Source organism: Macaca thibetana, chromosome 8 (assembly GCF_024542745.1).
Source record: "Macaca thibetana thibetana isolate TM-01 chromosome 8, ASM2454274v1, whole genome shotgun sequence".
Classification (NCBI taxonomy): Eukaryota; Metazoa; Chordata; class Mammalia; order Primates; family Cercopithecidae; genus Macaca; species Macaca thibetana.
The window spans coordinates 87,376,930-87,399,456 of NC_065585.1; the positions used below are offsets into that span (position 1 = coordinate 87,376,930).

The 22,527-nt window shown below is 42.3% G+C and overlaps 1 protein-coding gene across 1 annotated transcript in view; it reads left to right on the forward strand.

The window, feature by feature from the left end:
- Positions 1-22,527, forward strand: part of PENK (proenkephalin) — a 1,067,564-nt gene that overhangs the window by 180,749 nt on the left and 864,288 nt on the right. The gene's annotated exons all lie outside the window — the stretch shown is intronic.

Consider the following 22,527-nt stretch of genomic DNA (forward strand, 5'->3'; position numbering starts at 1 on the left):
GTAATATGAGGTATTTTGTGATTGGTTTCTTTCTTTTTGTTGTCGTTGTTGTTATTTTTTTTTAATTTTTATTTATTTATTTATTTATTATTATACTTTAAATTCTAGGGTACATGTGCATAACGTGCAGGTTTGTTACATATGTATACTTGTGCCGTGTTGGTGTGCTGCACCCATCACCTCGTCAGCACCCATCAACTCGTCATTTACATCAGGTATAACTCCCAATGCAAAGAGCTAGTAGCTCTTAAAAGAGCACTTAAATTAAGCAAGGGAAAGGTAGCTAACATTTATACTGACTCCAAGTATGAGGGAAAGGTAGCTAACATTTATACTGACTCCAAGTATGCTTTCCTGATTTTCCATACTCATGCTTCCATCTAAAAGGAAAGGCATTTTCTTACCACTAATGGATCTCCTATAAAATATCACCAGGAAATTAGTAGATTATTATCCTCAGTTTTTCTTCCACAAAAAAATAGCAGAGATGCATTGTAAGCAACATCAAAAAAAAAAAAAAAAAAAAGAAATAAAAATAAGGTAGCCAAAGGAAATACATTAGCTAATCAGGCAGCTAAGTCAAAGGCATGAAAGCTTCAAGGCATTAACGTGTTTCAAGCCCCTTCTATTCTAAAAAGGCTCCATAAAAGAAATTAAACCTCAGCATTCTCCTGTAAAAATAGAATAGGCCACTTCTCAAGGGCATACTTTTCAGCCCTCAAGATAGCTATAGTCAGGATGGCAAATTCTATTTACCAACCTCCAGCCAATAAAGGTCCTTGAAATCCTTCACCAAGATTTTCACTTGGGAAAGGATAAATCTTATCAATGCGCTCAGAGATTGTTTTTAGGTAGAAATTCTCTATATTGGTTAAGCATGTAACCTCTCTAGCCCTCTTCCAACAAGAATTACAAGTAGCAAAACCTCACCCCAGAAAATAAAACCGCGTTTCTTCAACCCAGGAAATTTGGTATTAGTAAAAATTCTTACCTCTCTCCTTCTGTAAGCCAAGCTGGGAAGGGCCCTACACTGTTCTTCTTTCAACCCTCTCAGCAGTAAAACTTATAGGAATCAACTCTTGGATACATCACACTCCAGTCAAAGCCTGAAGAGCTGAAGGAGCAATCCCCAACAGCCCAAAAGAAAGAACTGAATATCAATGTGGAGAAACAGAAAATCTCAAACTAAAAATCATAAAAGATAAGTAACCGAGTGAGGGCTACTCATCTTAGTCAGTCCCACCTTTACCTCAACAAATACTTTTTGTCATTTCTGCCCTTTCCTCTCAAAACTTGCCACCAAATATTAGAAAATTTTAATGCATATTTGCAGGCAAACTTCATTTGTACATGGGGTTGCATTTGTAACCTTGGAAATCTCCAAAGGGAAATGGTATATCTTGGCAAGTAAATTTTTAAGCAAAAATTTTTTACTATGCCACGCTTGTGGAAATTGTTACAGTCAGTCTACTATTTGCAATAGAACTATATGCTGTGGCACCCACAATGTGCAATCCTGGTTGTAAAATTCTAAATGCTGTAATATTTTGCCTAATTATCATCCTTATAACAGGATTAATTATTGCAGGAAGAATTTATTCAAGGTTGCTTTGCTTACAGCAGGACAGATAGTTATGGATAAGAAGTAAGCATAAAAGTTTTGCTATCATTAAGTTTAATAGGACTTTTTACTAAAGGCTGGTAATATAATGCACTCTAAGCTATAAAAAGGAGGTTATAAAAAATAAATTGTATATAAAAAAGGATTTTGTATGGCAAATACTTGTCCGAAAAGGAAATGACTTGTTGTTTAAAGGAAGAATGTTTAGGACAAGTCAGAAAGTTTAAGTATTTTGTGAGAGTGTCCGTGAAGTCATGAAAAAGTTAATAATGAAAGGAAAGGAATTGTCAAAATTAACACTAAAGTTATTTTTAACCACCCAATAATGTATTTCTGCCAATCATATTGCAAGTTATAAAAATGACATAAGACTAAAATTATTCTCTAATGGCAAGTCAGGGGGGAAATGTCTCTAGGAAAAAGTTACTTTTATATTAATGTTTCTGGTAACGTACAGCGATATCTATTGAAGGCAAATTGTTATTGCAATCCCTTGGTGTAACTAACAGGTATCAAACTTATTTATGGTCTATAGGACCCCCACTAATGGTGATAAATCTTAATGCTCATCTTCTAACCCTATATTTTAAACCTTCTTGTAAAATTTATCTCTTCATCTAGAAGTGATCAAACTCCAAATGATGCTGCGAGCAGAGCCACACATGAACATGCCATTCTTCTGAGGACCCTTAGACCAACCTCAGGAGAAGGCCCAACTGCTGCTCCTCCACATGAAATCCCTTTTCAACCAGAAGTAGCCAGAAAGAATCATCATCAAACACCCCCTAAAGCAGTTAGGTTCACTTCTGTTGTGGGGGGAAATGATACAGGAGTTATTAAGAAATTATTTTAAGCAGATAGTAAGGGTAAAAGTTCTTGGAAATTTTCCTATAATAAGAAACAACCCCCAAACCATCTCTTTTCTAACAGAAAAGGCAGCTTGAAGGGCCAGGCCAGCAAGCTTTGATATGCAAATGCCAGCCATCTGGAACTGGGTTCACTCAGTATGATAATTTCTGCCATCTTCTCCTTGTCACCAAGGTGTACCAAGTGTCATGACTACCTCCAGATAACACCGTGTGCTCAGAACATCATGGCGACCTACATTTGCATATTAAAGAGCTGAGGTGGGAGGGCCAGGTTTTTCACAGGCTGCGTAAATGACATACCTGGTCAAACCAATCTCCTGGACCCTAGGCAAGCCAGACACTACCTCCTCCAGCCTCCCAATATAATAAACTACTTTTCTGCTGCACACAGAGTTTTCTCTTTGATTGAATCCCTCCTCCCTTTATCTCTGTAGCAGGAAGCTGTTTTCTTCTTCCTTCCTCCTATCTTGCCCATTAAACTTTTTGCTCCTTAAAACCACTCCTTGTGTGTCTGTGTTGTTAATCCTATTGACGTGAGACCAAGGACCCTGGTGTTCCCCAAGTCATCAGAGCCATATAAACAACATTCTGGCTAAGAAACAGACAAGCTTCACTTTTATGGTTTATGCCTTCTATCTTTATTTCTCAGTCTTCTTCCCTTCACTCCTCAGATTAAACACATAGCAGCATTAAATGTCGTCTTTGTTTTTAGGACTCAGCATTTTGGACTGTGTAGGTCCATGCTCATTGTGCCTGCTGATGGGGTCCTCATGCCCTTTAGTGACGTTCCTGGGATTGCAGGCTCCAAATGTCACGTGATCTTGTTTGCATCCTTGTGCTCCTTTTTCAGAAAACAATCCCTGCTGCACACAGAGATTGACTTTGTGTGGCTCCTCAGCAAGTCTGGTGGTTCCTTCCTGCCTCTCTTCTCCCTTCCCCATTCTGGATTTTTCTCCTCTCTGCTTCCCATTCCATCATAAGGGAATGGGGCCAAGTATTTTGGATGGGAAACAGGAACTGAGACGAGACGTGAATGCTGAAGAAATAGCAAGACTAAAGATAGCAGTGCTTTGAAAAACTAGGATTGTGTAACATGGACACATGCAAGTGATGACCCTTCCCCCTACCCCCTATTCTAGTCTTTTCTGTCCCCAAACCCTGGCCCTTGGGAAGATTCTGGGACAAGGAGTGGGTTACCCAGGGTGATCTGGGGGGCTGTGCCTATGCTCCTGGTGAACATTTGATGCTAGCATGCTTGGAGCCATCTGATAAGCTCTTGCGTGCCAGGAGCTGGCATGGGTGGAGGAGAGGACCCCAGCAGCTTTCTTGGTGAAGAGGTGGACAGCACTCTGTGGAAGTAGCAGTCACATGTTCCTTTAGCTGGGACCAGGGTTAGTGAAGAGGGTTTAAAGGAAGCATGGGGAGCAGGAGGAATGAGAGGCAATTATTTCCTCAAATGTTAGAGAAAGCCAGGGCTCCTCACTCCGGAAGCCAGGCTGTTGGGAATCAGGGGTGGGAAACACAGTTCTGGAAGCTGCCCTCTGCTCTTCCTCAGTTTGCTGGGGCTCTCTCAGCCTTTAACTGATGAACTTCCTTGTCAGTTCAAAGTCAAATAAATGACTTTGGGCAAGTCACTTAAACTCTTTGGGTCAGTTTTTCCTCCTTTAAGTTGAGAAAATTGATGGTGACTTCACAAGCGGGTATAAATATTGCATTAAAGATAATAGAAGTGGCCGAGTGCTGTGGCTCACGCCTGTAATCCCAGCACTTTGGGAGGCCGAGGTGGGCGGATCATGAGGTCAGGAGATAGAGACCATCCTGGTTAATACGGTGAAACCCCGTCTCTACTAAAAATACAAAAAATTAGCTGGGCATTGTGGCTGTGCCTGTAGTCCCAGCTACTCGGGAGGCTGAGGTAGGAGAATGGCGTGAACCCAGGAGGCGGAGCTTGGAGTGAGCCAAAATCATGCCATTGCCCTCCAACCTGGGAGACAGCAAGATTCCATCTTAAAAAAAAAAAAAAAAAGATAATAGAAGTTAAAGTGATCTGTGGAGTGTAACTTGCTATATGTTACTTTGAGTTAGGACCTCGGTGTGTTTTTAGACTACACATCTACTATTCTAGGTAACTTAAAACTATTTCTCTCAAATGCTAATGAGCTGTCCTGAGTGGCACAGTAGGTGTGTTTCTTTCCCCAGGAGTTCTTGGGAGCTTTGGAGGTTGTTCCGTGCACTGGAAGACCTCCAAAGCTGCCCCCTACTTTAACAGCATGGCTGAGTGTTGTCGGGAGGGGACAGTTCTGCCTGGCTGGACTGCCACGTGCAGGGGAGATGCCCCACTGGCAGTGCCTCAAGAGTGAAAGGGGCAAACCTGGGGTTCCTTCAGCCAAGGAAGCTTCCAGATAGGGTAGGAGGAGATGGGTGGACGCCTTGGTAGCCACTCCCACTCACCCCTGCACTTACGACTTGGGGTTTCATGCCCTGCTCCTTTAACGCTGTGTCAAAGAGAGATGCCAAGTTTGACCAAACAACCCCGCCCTGCCATTTGCCATGTGGCCCTGCCTGTGGGGAGTTGCAGAGAAATACATGAGCACACCAGGAAGAGTTTTGAATGAAAAAATTGTTTAGACACAGGGTGTCACTATGTTGCCCAGGCTGGTCTCTAACTCCTGGCCTCATGTGATCCTCCTGCCTCAGCCTCCAGAGTAACTGGGACTACAGATGCATGCCACTAAGCCTGACTAAAGTTTTGAAAAATTTAATGTTGATGGAAAAAACATGAGTAGAAATGAAAGGCTGGTATGAGTTGTAAAGTCATTTTGTTCTTAGAGAATTTTCCTCATGATAACTATTGTCAGACATGAAGAGTACTTATCCTAATGATTGGGACAGTCCTGCAGGGACAGTGTGTTCTTAACAGCTACCAAATTGGCATATAGAGACCTATCCTCTCTGAGAACCAGAGGACACTAATAATCAGTAGTAGTTATTGAGTACCGGCTATATGCCAGACACATACGCACTGGTGATCTTATCCTATGAAGGAGGTATTGTTGTTCCCAATTTATAGATGAAGAAACTGAAGTCAGTGAGATAACGTCATTTATTGGAGGTCTTGTGGCTAGTAAGTGGAGCCTGATTTAGAACCAGGGCAGTCTCATTCCAGAATCCAGAACCAGTGATTTGTAACCGACACATTCTTCTCCAAAGGGATCTAGTAACGGGATTTCCCACTTTTAATGCACCTTTTGCTTAAAGCCTCTGTTCACAGTCACAAGACATACTTTTTAAAGGAACATGCAGGACACAAATGTGACCACCAGTGGACAGCAGGGTGGGCCCAGCTGGATGGCAGAGGCCAGCACATTGACCAGGACAGAAGCCCCAGTACATGGTGTGATGATGGCATCTCCAGGCAGACTTCCCTTGCCTCAGGAAGCAAAGTCCTAGCTCTCTGCGTCTTCATGCAGGATTTAGAAGGAAAACTCAGCTATCTCACGTCTGCTCTCCCTTGTTTATTTTACCAAAGTGAAGTTAATGTGGCTTGAGCCTTGTTTCCTGGGGAAATCAGCCTGGCTTAGGATTCCATTGTCCTCTGGGACCGGGAAGATGTGGAAGGCTGACCTCACACCCAGCTGAAGGGCACCTTCCTGGACTGTGGGCTTGGCTGCCTTCTGAATCACCAGGGCTGGAGGGCCTGACCCAGGTGTGGACACACACTGTCCTTCCACTCTCTCCATGTCCCACTGCCCATCAGTAATGTTCTTGTCACCTTCTGGTGTAATTTCAGAGCTCAGTAATGCGGGTGTCAAGGGACACTGGGCCAGACCCTCTTGTGCTTCTGTAGCTCTCCCTTGAGCAGGATTCCATGGCGGCCAGGTGGGCCTTGCCCAGAACCCCCTGTGCGGCCAGGTTTCTGCTGCTGCTATGCAGTGGCTGTCTTTCCAAAACGTGGCATTCCTTTTTCCACTGCCCCAGAGTCCCAAAGGCTTTTCTTCCCCCTAAATTAAAATCAGGTTGAGAAGCTGTTTGACAGAGTTGAAGTTCACTATCATCTATTCTTTTTTCTCTCTAAAATAAGGATCCCAGTGAAGCCCATGTTAGAGACTGGGTGTTTCCTCTGATGCCCCCAGGAGACAGGCTTTGTGGGGGTGTCTCTTGGCACTGGGTCTTTAAGCTTCAGGAGTTTGAAGGCTCTCCTTGTTTGTGTAGCGTTGACTCATAGTGTGTGTAGGTTTAGAGCTACATGGCTCATTTTTTCACTTCTCTGTTCATACGCTGTGACACCGTCCACTTCAGGCGCAGTAAGCCACTGTCTGGAGGTCATCAGATGAGTGCAGAGTTTGCCTGATTACTCCACTAGGTTGAGTATTTGGGGTTCTTTCCCACTTTTGTCTTTTAAAAATACTACTGGGCTTCTTTGAAGAAACAGCTTGTGCGGAAAGGAGGGAGGCATATTTTAGCACTTGAAGTGGAGGAGAGGTGAGGTGTTGCTTCCCTGGGGCATGCCCTGCAGACAATCCTGTGCTGCGGGTCACCTCCCCACCAGGTGCCTTCCTTCCTTGGTTGTTATTTCCCATCTCCCTGGGCCCCCGACCTTCTCATGTTTTATGAGTCCCCAGCTTCTGATGGCCACTGTGGCTGATGCACAGAGTCTGGGGAACAGCATTTCAGCCCGACAGGTCATGTTCATGTACCACTCCTTCTTATTCCACAGAGCTGTCTTCTTGTTCATCACTTATTCATCTTTCCCGCATAAGTCGTACATGAATATATCCCTGTGGTAAACATTTTAGACAATGCCAAAAGCTGCGTCTCCTGTCACGGTCTTCTCTGCTTTTCTCAGGTGACCTCTGTGGCAGCTTCACATGCCCATGTCCAGAGTTTTCTCTCCCTATATACTGTTGGCTCTCTGCATCTGTGGATTCAGTTATTCATAGGGTCTACAGGCCAATAATATTCAAGGAAACATATGAAATAAAAACTAATACAACAATTAAAAAAAAAAGCTTTGGCTGAACATTGTGGCTCATGGCTCATGCCTGTCGTCCGAGCATTTTGAGAGGCCAAGGTGGGAAGATCACTTAAGCCCAGGAGTTTGAGATGAACCTGAGCAACATGGAAAGACTCTTTCTCTACAAAACAAATTTAACAGTAGCTGGGCATGGTAGCATGTGCCTGTGGTCACAGCTACTTGGGAGTCTAGGGTGGGAGGGCCTCTCAAACTTAGGAGGTTGAGGCTGCGGTGAGCCATGATTGCATTCCTGCGTTCCAGCCTGGGTGACACAGTGAGACCCTGCCTGAAAAAAAAAAAAAAATGTGTGCATCAACTTCCACCTCCATCTTCCTGCTCCGGCCATGCCTGCTCCTGCTTTGCCTTCCGCCACAATTCAAAGTCCCCTGAGGCCTCCCCAGAAGCTGCTATGCTTCCTGTACAGCCTGCAGAAAGTGAACCAATTAAACCTCTTTTCTTTATACATTATCCAGTTTCAGATATTTCTTTATAGCAATGTAAGAACAGACTGATACACATTTGAAATGGTTGAAAACAATTATTTTCCTCGGAAATACTTAAGACACATCCTCACCTCTTGTTTTTGTGAAAAACCTACTCTGTGAAACTTATTTTACAAACTGAATGTCTGCCTTAGCCTGGTTCCTCAGAATGAGGTTTGGCCAGATGTAAGCTGCTGTGCAGGTCCTGCTCAGGTCTTCATGATCCATTAGATTCTTGGCTTTGTTTAAAGTTTTCACATGAAAGTTCTGGTAAAGTTGCCTTTTCCTGCCTCTCCAAGCTTGAGTACAATTTTCATTTTGGGAGCAGGTGTAGGTGAGTGCCTGGTCTGCTTGCAGATCTCGGCCTGATAGATAGACACCTTTGCTTCCTGGAGACTCTCAAGCTTTGTTATTTTTCATTGCTCTAAGATTCCAGTGCTGTTTTTTAAATTTTATTTTTTATTTTTGCGGGCACGTATTAGGTGTATATATTTATGGGGCACATGAGGTATTTTAATATAGGCATGCAATGCAAAATAATCACATCAGGGTAAATGGGGTATCTTTCACCTCAAGCATTTATTCTTTCTTTGTGTTACAGACATTCCAATTATACTTTTTTCATTATTTTTAAATGTGCAATAAAATATTGCTGACTATAGTCACCCTGTTGTGCTGTCAAACACTAGGGCTTATTCATTCTATTTCACTATATTTTTGTATCCATTAACCATCCCTACTGTCCACCTCCCACCTCAACCTTGACTACCATTCCCAGCCTCTAGTAACCATCCTTCTACTCTCTATTTCCATGAGTTCAATTGTTTTAATTTTTGGTTCCCACAAATAAGTGAAAACATGCAAAGTTTTTCTTTCTGTGCCTGGCTTAATTGCCTTAACATATTGATCCCCAGTTCTATCCCTGCTGTGGCAAATGACAGGATCTTATTCTTTTTTTTTTTTTTTTTGAGACGGAGTCTCACGCTGTTGCCCAGGCTGGAGTGCAGTGGCGCGATCTCGGCTCACTGCAAGCTCCGCCTCCTGGGTTCACGCCATTCTCCTGCCTCAGCCTCCTAGATCTCATTCTTTTTATGGCTGAATAGTACTCTGTTGTGCTTAAGTACCACATTTTCTTTATCCAGTTGTCTGTTGATGAACACTTACGTTGCTTCCAAATCTCAGCTATTGTGAATAGTGCTGCAGTAAACGTGGGAGTACAGGTAGCTCTTTGATACACTGATATCCTTTCTTTTGAGTATACACCCAGCAGTAGGATTGCTGGATTCTATGATATTTCTATTTTTTGTTTTTTGAGGAAACTGAAAACTTTTCCATAGTGGTTGTGCTAATTTACATTCCAACCAACAGTGCACCAGGGTTCCCTTTTCTCCACATTCTCACCAGCGTTTGTTATTGTCTGTCTTTTAGACGTAAGTCGTTTTAACTGGGGTGAGATAATATCTCATTGTAGTTTTGATTTGCATTTTTCTGATGACTGAACAGACTTATGACGTTTTCATAAGCCTGTTTGCCATTGGTATGTCTTCTTTTGAGAAATGAGTATTCAAATCTTTGGCCCATTTTAAAATCCAATCATTAGATTTTTTTATTGAGTTGTTTGAGCTCCTTATGTATTCTGGCTATTAGTTTCTTGAAAGAGAGATAGTTTACAAATATTTTCTCCCATTCTATGGATTATCTCTTCATTTTTTTGACCATTTCCTTTGGTGGGCAGAGGCTTTTTTAACTTAATGTGATCTCGTTTGTCAGTTTTTTCTTTGATTGCCTGTGCTCATAGGGTATTACTCAAGAAATTTTTACTCAGACCAGTGTCTTGAAGAGTTTCCCCAATGTTTTCTTGTAGTGGTTTCATAACTTGAGGTCCTGGATTTAAGTTTGTAATCTTTATTGATTTGATTTTTGTATATGGTAAGAGATCGGGTTGTAGTTTTATGCTTGTGCATATGGATATCCAGTTTTCCCAGCACCATTTATTGCAGAGATTGTCTTTCTCCCAATGTATGTTCTTGTCACTTTTGTTGAAAACGAGTTCATGGTAAATGTGTGGATTTACATCTGAATTATTTGTTTTATTAGCCAATGTGTCTGTTTTTATGCCAGTATATGCTGTTTTGATCATTGTAGCACTGCAGTATAAAGTTAGGTAATGTAATTCCTCCAGTATTGCTCTTTTTGCTCAGGATAGCTTTGGCCATTCTGGATCTTTTGTGGTTCCAGATAAATATTTGGATTATTTTTTATATTTCTGTGAAGAACATTATTGGCATTTTGATACAGATTGTATTGAATCTGTAGGTTGCTTTGTGTAGTATGGACATAGTAACAACATTGAATTTTCCAATCCCTGAATATGGAATATATTTCCGTTTTTTGGTGTCTTCTTCAGTTTCTTGCATTAATGTTTTATAGTTTTCATTGTAGGGCTCCTTCATTACTTTGGTTAAGTTTATTCCTAGGTATTTTATATTATTTGTAGCTATTGTAAAAGGGATTATTTTCTTGATTTCTTTTCCAGATTGTTCACTGTTTGCATACAGAAATGCTACTGATTTTCGTATGTTGATTTTGTATCCTGCAACTTTATTGAATTTGTTTATCAGTTCTAACTGTTTTTTGGTAGAGTCTTTAGGTATTTCCCAATATAAGATCATGTTATCTGCAAACAAGGATAATTTGACTTCTTCCCTTCCCATTTGAATGCCTTTATTTCTTTATCTCATTTCTCTAGCTAGGTCTTCCTGTGCTGTTTACAAATATAGTTGGCATGAGAGTTTTACTAGCACTCAGTCTTTTTAAAAAATTTTAGTTTAAGTTCTGGGATATACGTGCAGAATGTGCAGTTTTGTTACATAGGTATACATGTGCCATGGTGTTTTGCTGTATCTATCCACTCATCATCTAGGTTTCAAGCCCTGTGTGCATTAGGTATTTGTCCAAATGCTCTCCCTCCCCTTTTCCCCCACCCTACCACAGGCCCCAGTGTGTGATGTTCCCCTCCCTGTGTCCATGAGTTCTCATTGTTCAACTCCCACTTATGAGCATGCAGTCTTAAACAATTATTCTAGCTTCCCCTCCTGACCAAGTTTAATCTTAATTATCTATAAATATGCACCATATTGAAGGGCATGTTTTTTAGTAGGGAGGTAATTGCTCTTCCTGCTTACAATTTTAATTAAAAATTACCTCCGCCACCTACCTCACCTCTATTTCCAATCTATTTAACAATGTAGAAAAGCAACAGTTAATGTTTATGCATGCCTCCCTGAGTTCAGAAAACACTCTTTTCCCTTTAGTAACAAAGGTAGAAGATTCCATAATGTGACATATTTTTATAAGACATTTTATGCAGTAAATGATCAGGGAGGAGTGTATCTCATGACATAATATGGGAAGAATTTTGACAGAGTTCACTTGTGTTAAGTGCATGTTGTCTGTGATCAGCTTTCCACATTGAAATATACCACCATTTCCAGGTACATGTTTTTTGTTTGTTTGTGTGTTTGTTTTTAGAGGAAGGGTCATTCTCTGTCATCCAGTCTACAGGGCAGAGGTGTAACCATGGCTCAGTGCAGCCTTGAACTCCTGGGTTCAAGCAATCCTCCCACCTTAGCCTCCCAAGCAGCTAGGACTACAGGTGCATGCCCTCATTCCTGGCTAATTTTTATTTTTATTTTTTGTAGAGTTGGGGGTCTCACTATGTTGCCCAGACTGGTCTCAAGCTCCTGTCCTTAAGCATTCTTCCTACATTGGCCTCCCAAAGTGCTAGGATTGTAGGTGTGAGCTGCCACACCCAGCCTTGTCCTCATGTTTTTTTTTTAGCACGGTTAAGCCAAACTCCTTTAGAGATGAGATCACTCTGTCACCTACAGGAGTATCAGAGGCAAGAAGACTGAAATCTGGCAGAGAGAGGCAGAACATATCTCCCTGGTTGGCTTTTCCAGAGTGTCTGCTGTCCAGAATTAGCCCCGAATGGCTTTTGAAGCACAGGTTCCAGCCATTTTCCTTATCTTTGGGTAGCCTCTCCCTGAATGCTTTTCCTACTGCCCTGATCTGTTACTCTCCCAGTGGCCTGAGTAACCTTCAAGCACAGCTCTGCCCTCTCCCATCTAGGGGGCACCATTGCCTGGAAATTGAGTCCTTGTCTGTCTTTTGGACTCATATGCCTTTATTTAACTACTTGAGTCCTGTTCTATGGCAAAGTCTCTGGTAGGTATTGGGGATACAATGAAAAAACATCAGTTGCTATCCTTAGAGTAGAGCATAAAAAAACTAAAAAGAAGCAGTAAAATTAATTTTATTGATAATTTCTGCAACGTAAGATATCTGATATGGTATTTTATCATGAGTCACTAGCCACATTTCAAGCGCTCAGAGGACACTTGTGCTAGTAGCTACTGTAGTGGACAGAGCTGGTCCAGAGGCAGAGCTGGACAAGTAAAAAAGCAGTGCAGTGTATGTAGTGAGTCCTGTACTTTTGTTTTCCTAGTGAATTTGTGTTTGCGTAGGAGATTATTTTTTGCTACATCGTGAACTCCATGAAGGGATAGGCATTGTCCTATTTTCCTCACCCTTTTATCATTAATACTTGATGTTTAGCAGGTGTTTAGTCAATTTTATTATATGAAATTGCTAAGCACAGGGCATTATAGGAAAATCTAGGATGAGTACCTGCCTGCTCTGGAGTGGGAGAAGGGTGGCATCAGAGACATTCTCAAAAGGAGGAGACACGTCTGAATCAACTTGCAAAATCAGAGTATGTGTCTGGGGTAAAGAGGAGGCAGGGAGAATATTCGAAGGAGAGAGGAATGGGTACAAATTCTGGGAAGTAAAAGGGAAGACAACAAGTTGAGGGGGAGTCCCAGGTACTTCATTATGAGGAAAGCTCAGGAAAGTGGAGGAGAACATCAGAAGATGACATTGGAGAAGCAAGCGGTGCTCAGAGGATGTATTAGTCCATTCTTATATTGCTATCAAGAACTACCTAAGAATGGGTAATTTATAAGGAAAAGAGGTTTAATCGGCTCACACTTCTGCAGGTTGTACAGGCTTCTGCTTCTGGGAAGACCTCAGGAAACTTACAATCATGGCAGAAAGCAGAGGGGAAGCAGACGTGTCTTACATGACTGGAGCGGGAGGAAGAGAGTGAAGTGGGAGGTGCTACACACTTTTAAACAACCATATCTTGTGAGAACTCACCCATTATCATGAGAACAGCAAGGGGAAAGTCCACCCCCATGATCTGATCAGCTCCCACTAGGCCTTTCTTTGATGTGGGATTTGGGCAGGGACACAGATCCAAACCATTTATTCTGACCCCGGCCCCCGACAAATCTCATCTTCCTCTCACATTGCAAAACACACGTATCCCTTCTCAAAAATTCCCCAGTCTTAACTCATTTAATCATCAACTCAAAAGTTCACGGTTCAAAGTTTCATCTGAAACAAGGTAAGTCCCTTGCCTATGAGCCTGTAAAATAAAAAACAAGTCAGTTACTTTCGAGATACGATGGGAGTATGGGCATTGGGTAAATATTCCCTTTCTAAAAGGGAGAAATGGGCCAAAACAAAGGTGCTAATGGCCCCATGCAAGTCCGAAACCCAGCGAGAAAGTCATTGAATAATATCCTTTGATTCCATGTCTCATTTCCAGGCAACACTGACAGAGGGGTGGGCCCCTAATACCTTGGGAAACTCTACCTGTCTTGCTCTGCAGGATTCAGCTCCCATGGCTGCTATCAAGGGCTGGTGTTGAGTGCCTGTGGCTTTTCCATGCTCACGGTGCAAGCTGTTGGTGGATCTACCAGTCTGGGGTCTGGAGGATGGTGGCCCTTTTATCATAGCTCCACTAGGCAATGCCCCAGTGGGGACTGTGTGGGGGCTCCAACCCCACATTTCCCCTCTGCATTGCTCTTGTAGAGGCTCTCCAATGAGGGGTCTTCCCCTGCCGCAGACTTTTGCTGGACATCCTGGCATTTCCAGTTCTGTTGTCAACCATGCAATTTTCTCAGCTGTTACTTCTGCTGAAACTGCAATCTTGTGAAATGTTCTTTCTTTCAAACAGTCTATTGTGACACATGTTTCTTTTGACATTCACACTTGTTGGATGTTCCTTCTATCAAGCATTCAACATTGTCAGATGTCAAATCTTCTTTCTGTTGAACATGCAATCTTCTTGGATGTGAGTTCTGCCAAACATTCCATTGAGGCCTGTGTTTCTTTTCCAAAACATGTAAGCATGTCAGATGTTCTTTCTGCCAAACCTGCAATATTGTCAGATGTTTCTTCTGCCAAATCTGCCATCTTGACGTATGTTTCCTATGCCGAACATGCCATCTTGACAGATGTTTCCTATGCCAAACATGCACTCTTGTCAGATTTTCCTTCTGCCAAACATGTACCCTTGTCAGATGTTCTTTATCCATAATATGCAATATTCTTACATGGAACTTCTGCCAAACATTCCATTGCATCAGATTTTTTTTTTTTTTTTTTTTTGACCAAAATTCAAAACTCTGTGATGTCTCTTTGTCAAACTTTCAATCTCGCCGTGTGATTTTTGGATCAAACACCCAGCCTTGCAAGTGTTACTTTTGTAAGACATTGAATGTTGTCAGATGTTACTGCTGCCAAACATGCAAGCCTGTGAGAAGTTCTTTATGCTAAGCATGTAATCTTCATAAGCGTGAGTTCTACCAAACATTCATTGTGGCACATGTTTCTCTTGCCAAACATGCGAGTATGTCAGATGTTCCTTCTGCCAAATCTGCAGGCTGGTAAGTTCTTTCTTCTGCCAAACAATCAACCTTGACAGATGTTTCTCCTGCCACACATGCCATCTTGACAGATGTTTCTTCTGCCAAACTCACAACCTTGTCACATATTCCTTGTCCCAAACATGCAACATTCTTAAATAGAACTTCTACCTAATAGTCAATTGGATTAGATGTTTTTCTTCTTTTTGGCCAAGTTTTCAAAATTTCAAAATTCTCTGATGTCCTTTTATCAAACTTTCAATCTTGTCACATGATCCTAGTGTCAAACACTCAGAATTGTCAGACAGTACAACATTTCATGTTGTCAGATGCTACTGGTGCCCAACGTGTAACCCTGTCAGATGTTCCTGCTACAAAACATGCATGCCTATCTGATGTTCTTTCTACTAAATAGGCCATCTTATTAAGTGTGAGTTCTACCAAACAGTCCATTGAGGCACATGTTTCTCTTGCCAAACATGCAAGTAAGTCAGATGTTCCAAACCTGTAAGCTGGTAAGATGTTTCTTCCACCAAACATTCAATCATGACAGATGATTCTTCTTCAGAGGAGACTGAGTGTTTGGCAGAAGATGTTCAGCTTGCAGTCTTGTGACATATTTCCTCTGCCAAACATGCAACCTTGTCAGATGTTTCTTTGGCATAACATTCAACCATGTCAGGTATTTATTGTACAAAATATACAGGCTTTGTAACATGTTCTCTCTGCCAAACGTGCAACATTGTCAGATTTTCCCTCTGCCAAACACACAATCTCCTCAAATTTTCTTCTGCCAAACTTCCAAGTTTTTCAAATGTTTTTTCTGCCAAACGTGCGGTCTTGTCAGAAGGTCCTTCTGCAAACGTGTAACTTTGTTGGATATTCCTTGTCCCAAACATGCAATATTCTTAAATAGAACTCCTGCCAAACATTCCATTGGATCAGATGTGTTAATTTTTTTCTGCCAAACATTCAAAATTGCCTGATGTCCCTGATTCAAACTTTCTTTTTTTCTTTCTTTCTTTTTTTTTTTTTTTTTTTTTTTTTGAGAGAATCTGGCTCTGTTGCCCAGGCTGGAGTGCAGTGGTGCGATCTTGGCTCACTGCAAGCTCTGCCTCCCGTCTTCATGCCATTTTCCTGCCTCCAGGCCATTTTCCTGCCTCGGCCTCCCGAGTAGCTGGGACTACAGGCGCCTGCCACCACGCCCAGCTAACTTTTTATATTTTTAGTAGAGATGGGGTTTCACTGTGTTAGCCATGATGGTCTCGATCTCCTGACCTTGTGATCTGCCCGCCTCGGCCTCCCAAAGTGCTGGGATTACAGGCGTGAGCCACCGCGCCCGGCCTCAAACTTTCAATTTCTTCACCTGAGCTGCATGTCAAACATTCAGCCTTGTCAGATGTTACTTCTGATAAGCATACAACCTTGTCAGATGTTCTTTCTGCCAAACATGCAAGCATGTCAGGTGATCTTTCTATGGAATATTAAAACTTTTCAGCTGTTTTTTCTCTCAAACATTAAAATTTGTTAGATATAGTTACTGCAAAACACGCACTCTTGACAGATATTATTTTCTGCCAAACATGCACATTTGTCCGATGTTTTTTCTGCCAAACATGCCATTTTGTCAGGTGTTTCTTCTGCCAAACATGAAACCTTGTCAGATATTCCCTTTGCCAAAGATGGAATCTTCTCAGATGTGCCTTCTGCCAAACATACAAGGTTTTCAGTGGTTCCTTCTGCCAAACATGCAAGCTTTTCAGATGTTTCCTCTGTCAAACATTCAGTCTTGGCAGATGTTTCTCTTACCAAACATAAAATCTTGTAAGATTTTTCTTGTGCCAAATGTTCAATTGAGTCAGAGATTCTCATGCTAAATTTTTAATCTCATCAGATGTTGCTTTTGCCAAAAATTCAATCTTGGCACGTAAGTCTTCTACCAGAAATTCAGCCTCCTCAGATATTTCTTCTGCAAAACATGCAGCCTTATCAAATATTTCTTTTCCCAAGCATGCAAGCTTGTCAGTTTGTTTTTTCTGCCAAACATGCAACATTGTCAGATGTTCCTTCTGCAATCCACGCAATTCTCCAGGTTCTTGCAGAAGCAACTCCGAGAGTAGCCCTCTCCAGCATCTCAAGTAAGGAACTCATTGTCTGCTGTATGGCAGAATAGAAACTCAATGTCTGCAGTCTTGCAGAAGACCTTAACCTCTCCAGCCTCTCAAAGGAAGAGATCGCCATCTCCAGCATCTCAGTGGAGCACCTTGCTGTGTGCAGCATCACAGAAGTGGACTAAGTTCATAGGGCCAGGACAGTGCACCTGCTCCCACTCTACTTTAATATTTTCTCCCCTCATTCTCACTCCTTCATAGTTCCCAAGCTGTGAATGTGGTGCTTCTCTCACAGCTGCCAGCTACTCCTGCAGTCCCCAGCCCCCAAAAGGCAGCTCTTTTTACCTCTTTCCGTTGTCTGTTTCATTCAAGTGCTCCTATTGAGGACAAGGATCTGCTGCACCTTCCATAGTTTCCCCTGGATGGCAGTTTTGTGAAGCTTCCCAAGAGCCTGATCTAGGCTCTGCGACCAGGGATCTAGTAGACACAATTACTGAAGAAGTTCAGGGTCACCTGGCTCTTCTGGCTTTCCGCAGCACAGATGTTCTTTGTGACTTTGGCTACCAGCTGCAGACTCCCCAAATTCACCCTCCCCTTCACCGCACTATCTCCAACCAAACATCAGCAATCAAAGCTGTCTGGCCAATGGCTCCAACAGAAACACTGATCATGTCCATCTGTTCAGAGAAGAGAGTCATCATGAAAACCCTCTCAGAGGAGGATCTTGTTGTTAAAGGAGACTCTCAGAAGAGAAACCTTCTGTTTCCAGCCTCTGACACTAGGACCTCACCACCTCCAGTCTCTTAGAGAAGAAATTTGCCATGTCAAGCCTCTCAGAAAAGTACATCAGGGTCCTCAGCCTCTCACAGGAGAAACTCACCATGTCCAGCCTCTCAGACTAAGACCTTGCTGTCTGTCTCCTGCCTCTCAGAGAAAGAAGTCATCACCAGCCTCTCAGAGGAGCACTTCGTGGATCTTCCATCCTGGAGGTAAAATTCACCACCTCCAGACTCTTGGAGAACCTCATTGTCTCTGGCCTTTCAGGGAAGCAGCTCACTCTTTACAGTTTCCTAGAGGAAGACCTCAACCTCTACAGGCTCTCAGAGGAAGACTTTGCCATCTCTAGGACTTTGCCATCTCTAACCCCTCAGAAGAGGACTCCGCCATCTTTAGCCTCTCAACAAAAGACCTGGACATGTGCAGGATCTCAGAAGAGAACCAAAGACCTGGAGGCCAGGTGTTCTCCCCTGCCTCCACCCTATTTTTCCACATCCTTCCTTCACCACCACTCCCCCATAGACCCCAACTCTCGAAGAGGTGCTTCTCACGCATCTGCTCACTTCTTGAAGTCCCCAGTGCTCAGTACACAGTTCCTGTTATCTCTTATTATTTTCTGTTTCATTCCAGGGCTGTCTCTGGCACATACAATTCTCCTATACCCTCCATATTTTCTCCCAGATGACACCTTTGTGACTCTTCCAGAGATTATCACCACAGCTCTGGTACAAAGGGTCTTAGAAGACATGGTTACTGAAAAAGCTCAGAGGCACCTGGTCTTTTTGGTCCTCCATAGCAAATAACTTCTTTATGGCTGTGACTACTGGCTTCAGAGACACCACACTCGCCCTCAGCCTTCCCATCTCCCCCACCCTGTCAAGCACCAGCAGAAACCCAGTCTGGCCAAGACATTTGACAGGGACATTCACCATCTCCAGGATCTCAGAAAAGGACCTTGCAGTCTGAAGTAGAGGACTACGTGCTCGCAAACGAGACGTTCCCAATAAGTCCTGCTCTTGCAAATGAAGCAGGGCGTTCCTTCCCTGCAAACAGGGAGGACAAAGGAGCCAGCTGCTAACAGCAGACCCTGGGGGCTTGTTTATGTGTAAACATCCTGAAAATCCAGAAAGTCAGGGAAAGGTCAGAAAAACAACAATGTGTCTTGTGACTTGGCAACATTTCACAAATGACTGTATAATATAAAGCAGAGCACGCCATTCGAGGTGGCCGCCATGTTTGTCTTGTCTTGTGTTGTCTTGTGTGTTCATTCCTTTGTCTAGGAAACACGCGGACCCCAACATCTGGCACAGCGAGCAGGGTCCGTGGCTCCACGAGAGCAAGGAACTGGAGGGGGAACACCCCGGGCAGGTATATAAATGAAGGGGGACCCACGGGAAATTATGGGGAATTCCACCTCTCTGGCCTCTAAATATTTGCGGTTACTCCAGGGACCGTTGATGTCTATAGGAGTAGAAGTAAAAGAAAAGACTTTGAAGCGATTGTTTGCCCATGTTGAACAACATTGTTATTGGTTTCAATATCAAACCAAAGTGCAGTTAAATCAAAAGGAATGGTTACAAGTGGTTAAAGTCCTGCATCGAGCTCATCAGCAAGGGCAAATGATACCTCTGACTTTGTGGACCTTGTATAGTTCCATTACTCAGGCATTAGAGTTACTTGACACTGACTCAGAGTGTGCTGATACTGCCACAGGAGATGAGGCATCTGAAGCTTTAGAGAGGAATGATCCTAGAGAGGAACATATTTATGCCCCAATTGTTGAGGACAAGGAATTGAAAAAGAGCTAATGCCTCCTTCATCTGAAGGAAATTCTGATTTGCAGCATATTTTAGAGATGTTACAACAGTTGTTAAAATTGCAAGGTACCGCTGCTCCTGTTTCTCCTATCTCTCCACCACGAGCCTTCCCTGTTACCTTCCCTTCTGCTCCTTTGCAAAAGGATTTCCCTTTGCCCCCACCTCCAACCTCTTTGCCTATGTCAGGTCAGGTTTTCTCTGTGCCTTTTCCTCCTGCAGGAGAAAAGAAGGAATCGAAGGAAAAGGATGATTTCGAGGAATTAGATCTATTCCCAATAACACGGGCTGCTTTCGGCCCCAATGCTCAGTTCCCAAATGGTGGCCAGAATGTGACTTTTACAGCCCTACAATTTAAATGTTTGAAAGGAATGAAAGCTGCAATTTCTAATTATGGACCTCAGTCACCATTTGTTCTTGGCCTTCTCGATTCCTTCTCTTCAGAACATATGATGATTCCTATTGACTAGGAAACGTTGGGACAGGCTGTCCTTGATCGTTCGCAATGGCGTCAATTAAAAAGTTGGTGGTAGGAGGAAGCAAGAGTACAAGCTAGAAAAAATGCTACCCAAAATCCCCCAGGACCTACTGAAGAGCGGCTTACGGGTTCAGGACAATACACCACTCTTAATGCTCAGGCAGACCTAGATGATACTGTTCTCACTCAGATTAAAGCCTTGTTTATAAAAGCGTGGACTAAGGGTGAAATAGCGGGTAAAACTTCTTTATCTTTTGTAAAGATCCTACAAGGAGCCACTGAGCCGTATCCAGATTTTGTAGCCTGTCTTCAAGGTGCTGTATTAAAGACTGTAGGTTCAGGCCCTGCTGCTAAAATTCTTTTTGATACTCTGGCTTTTGAGAGTGCTAATTCCGAGTGCCAAAAATGGCTGCATCCTCTAAAAGCTAGTGGAGCTGATTTAGATGAATACATTCGGGCTTGTGCAGATGTTGGAGGAGCTATTTACAATGCTCAATTGTTTGCTGGGGCACTTTCTAAGGCTTTAAAAAGCAATTCTAAACAAGGTATATGCTATCAATATAGGAAACAAGGTCATTTTAAAAAGGAATGCCAAAAAAATTAGGCCTTTCTGCTCTAAAAGAAAAAAGTTACCATCTGATATGTGTAAACGATGAAGCAAGGGCCGACATTGGACCAATGAATGCCATTCAAAACCTGATAAAAGTGGGAATGTATTGTCACCCCTCTCGGGAAACGGGAGCCAGGGCCCGCAGGCTTGGGGGCCCAACAACTACAATGCAGGCCTACCCCAGTACCCAGTGAGCAGTGGCCTACAGCATCAAGGAATGACCTCGAGTCCTCCTCAAAGTCATCTTACCCTACCCCAGTTTCTCAGCTTTATGCTGCCACTAAGCAGAGTGACGCTACTGACCTAGCTATTGTCCAACCTTATACTTTATCACCTAATGGAGGAATATATAAGTTGGCTACTGGAGTGTGTGGTCCTTTGCCAAAAGGACATATAGGACTTTTACTAGGTCAAAGCAGCAGCGCTATGCGGCGGTTAATGGTGGTCCCAGGAATAACTGATCCTGATTTTACTGATGAAATCCTTATTATGGTACAAATCTCATAATTTATGCACCTAGAGGCAGGGGAACGTATTGCACAATTGCTTTTATTGCCTTTTTTTTTGTTCCTTTCCTATCTAGAGATGTGTCTCGTCAAGGAGGTTGCGGTAGTACTGGGAAAACTGTTTTCTGGAACTTTAGTTTCTGATCAAAAACCTTTATGTTCATTGCAAATTAATGGGATACTTTTTGAGGGGTTAGCTGACACAGGAGCGGATGTATCTATTATATGTTTGGCTCAATGGCCTGATCATTGGAAAAAGAAACAAGTATCGGTTACTCTATCTGGCCTAGGTACTGCTTCTATAGTCTACCAAAGTGTCGAGCCCCTGAGCTGTGTAGGACCTGAAGGACAACAAGGAAAAGTGTTTTTTTTATATTGTTCTCATTAATATTAACCTTTGGGGCCGTGATCTTTTACAACAATTTGGTGCCTTTTTAAGCATTCTTCATATTTCTTCAGCTGCCAAAAATATGATGTTCAAAATGGGCTACGATCCTTTAAACTCTTAGCCACTGTCCACAAGCCTCAAACTTTACAATTGAAGTGGAAAACTGCAACTCCTATTTGGGTGGAATAGTGGCCATTATCTAAAGAAAAACTTAAGGCTTTAAAGAATTTAGTTAAGGAACAATTGGCTGAGGGGCATATTGAACCAAGCATGGAATTTCCCTGTATTTGTCTTGTCAAAAAAAAAAAAAAAAAGGAAAATGGCACTTATTAACTGATCTTAGAGCTGTAAATACTTGTATTCAACCTATGGGGACTTTATCCACTGTAGCCGAAGAAGAACTGTCATTTGTAGAAAATAGAATTAGTGAAGCTCACCTTGATTATATTGCACCCAATCTTCCACTTTCGTTGTGTCTTTTTCATACTCCCCATTTGCCAATGGCCATTTTACACCAAGATAATAATATTCTGGAGTGGCTGTTTTTGGCTAATAAAGCCATTAAGAAAATTCACCCATATATTGATAAATTGGCTAAATTAATTATTAAAGGATGACATAGAGCTCGTCAGTTGCTTGGTGCTGACCCTATAAAAATTATTACCTGATTATCTAATCAATACATTAAATCTCTGTTGAAAACTCATGAGGGTTGGCAAGTGGCTTGCGCTGAGTATACTGGTTCTTTTTCTCAGCATTATCCTAGTAATAAATTATTTGCTTTTCTGCAACAATATTCTTTACTGCCATATAATCCTATCTCTTACACTCCAGTTAAAGGTCCCACCTTTTTTACTGATGCTTCAAGCAATGGAAAGGCTGGATACTGGACTTCAGACAATTCAATACTTTCTCACTATCCATTTGAATCAGTACAACAAGGAGAACTTTTTGCCATTCTTATGGTTCTACAATACTGGCCTCAAACCCCTTGTAATATAGTTAGTGATTCCCAATATGCTGTATATGTAACTAAATATATTTCTCAGACTTCTTTAACATTATTTCTTCAAACTCCTTTACA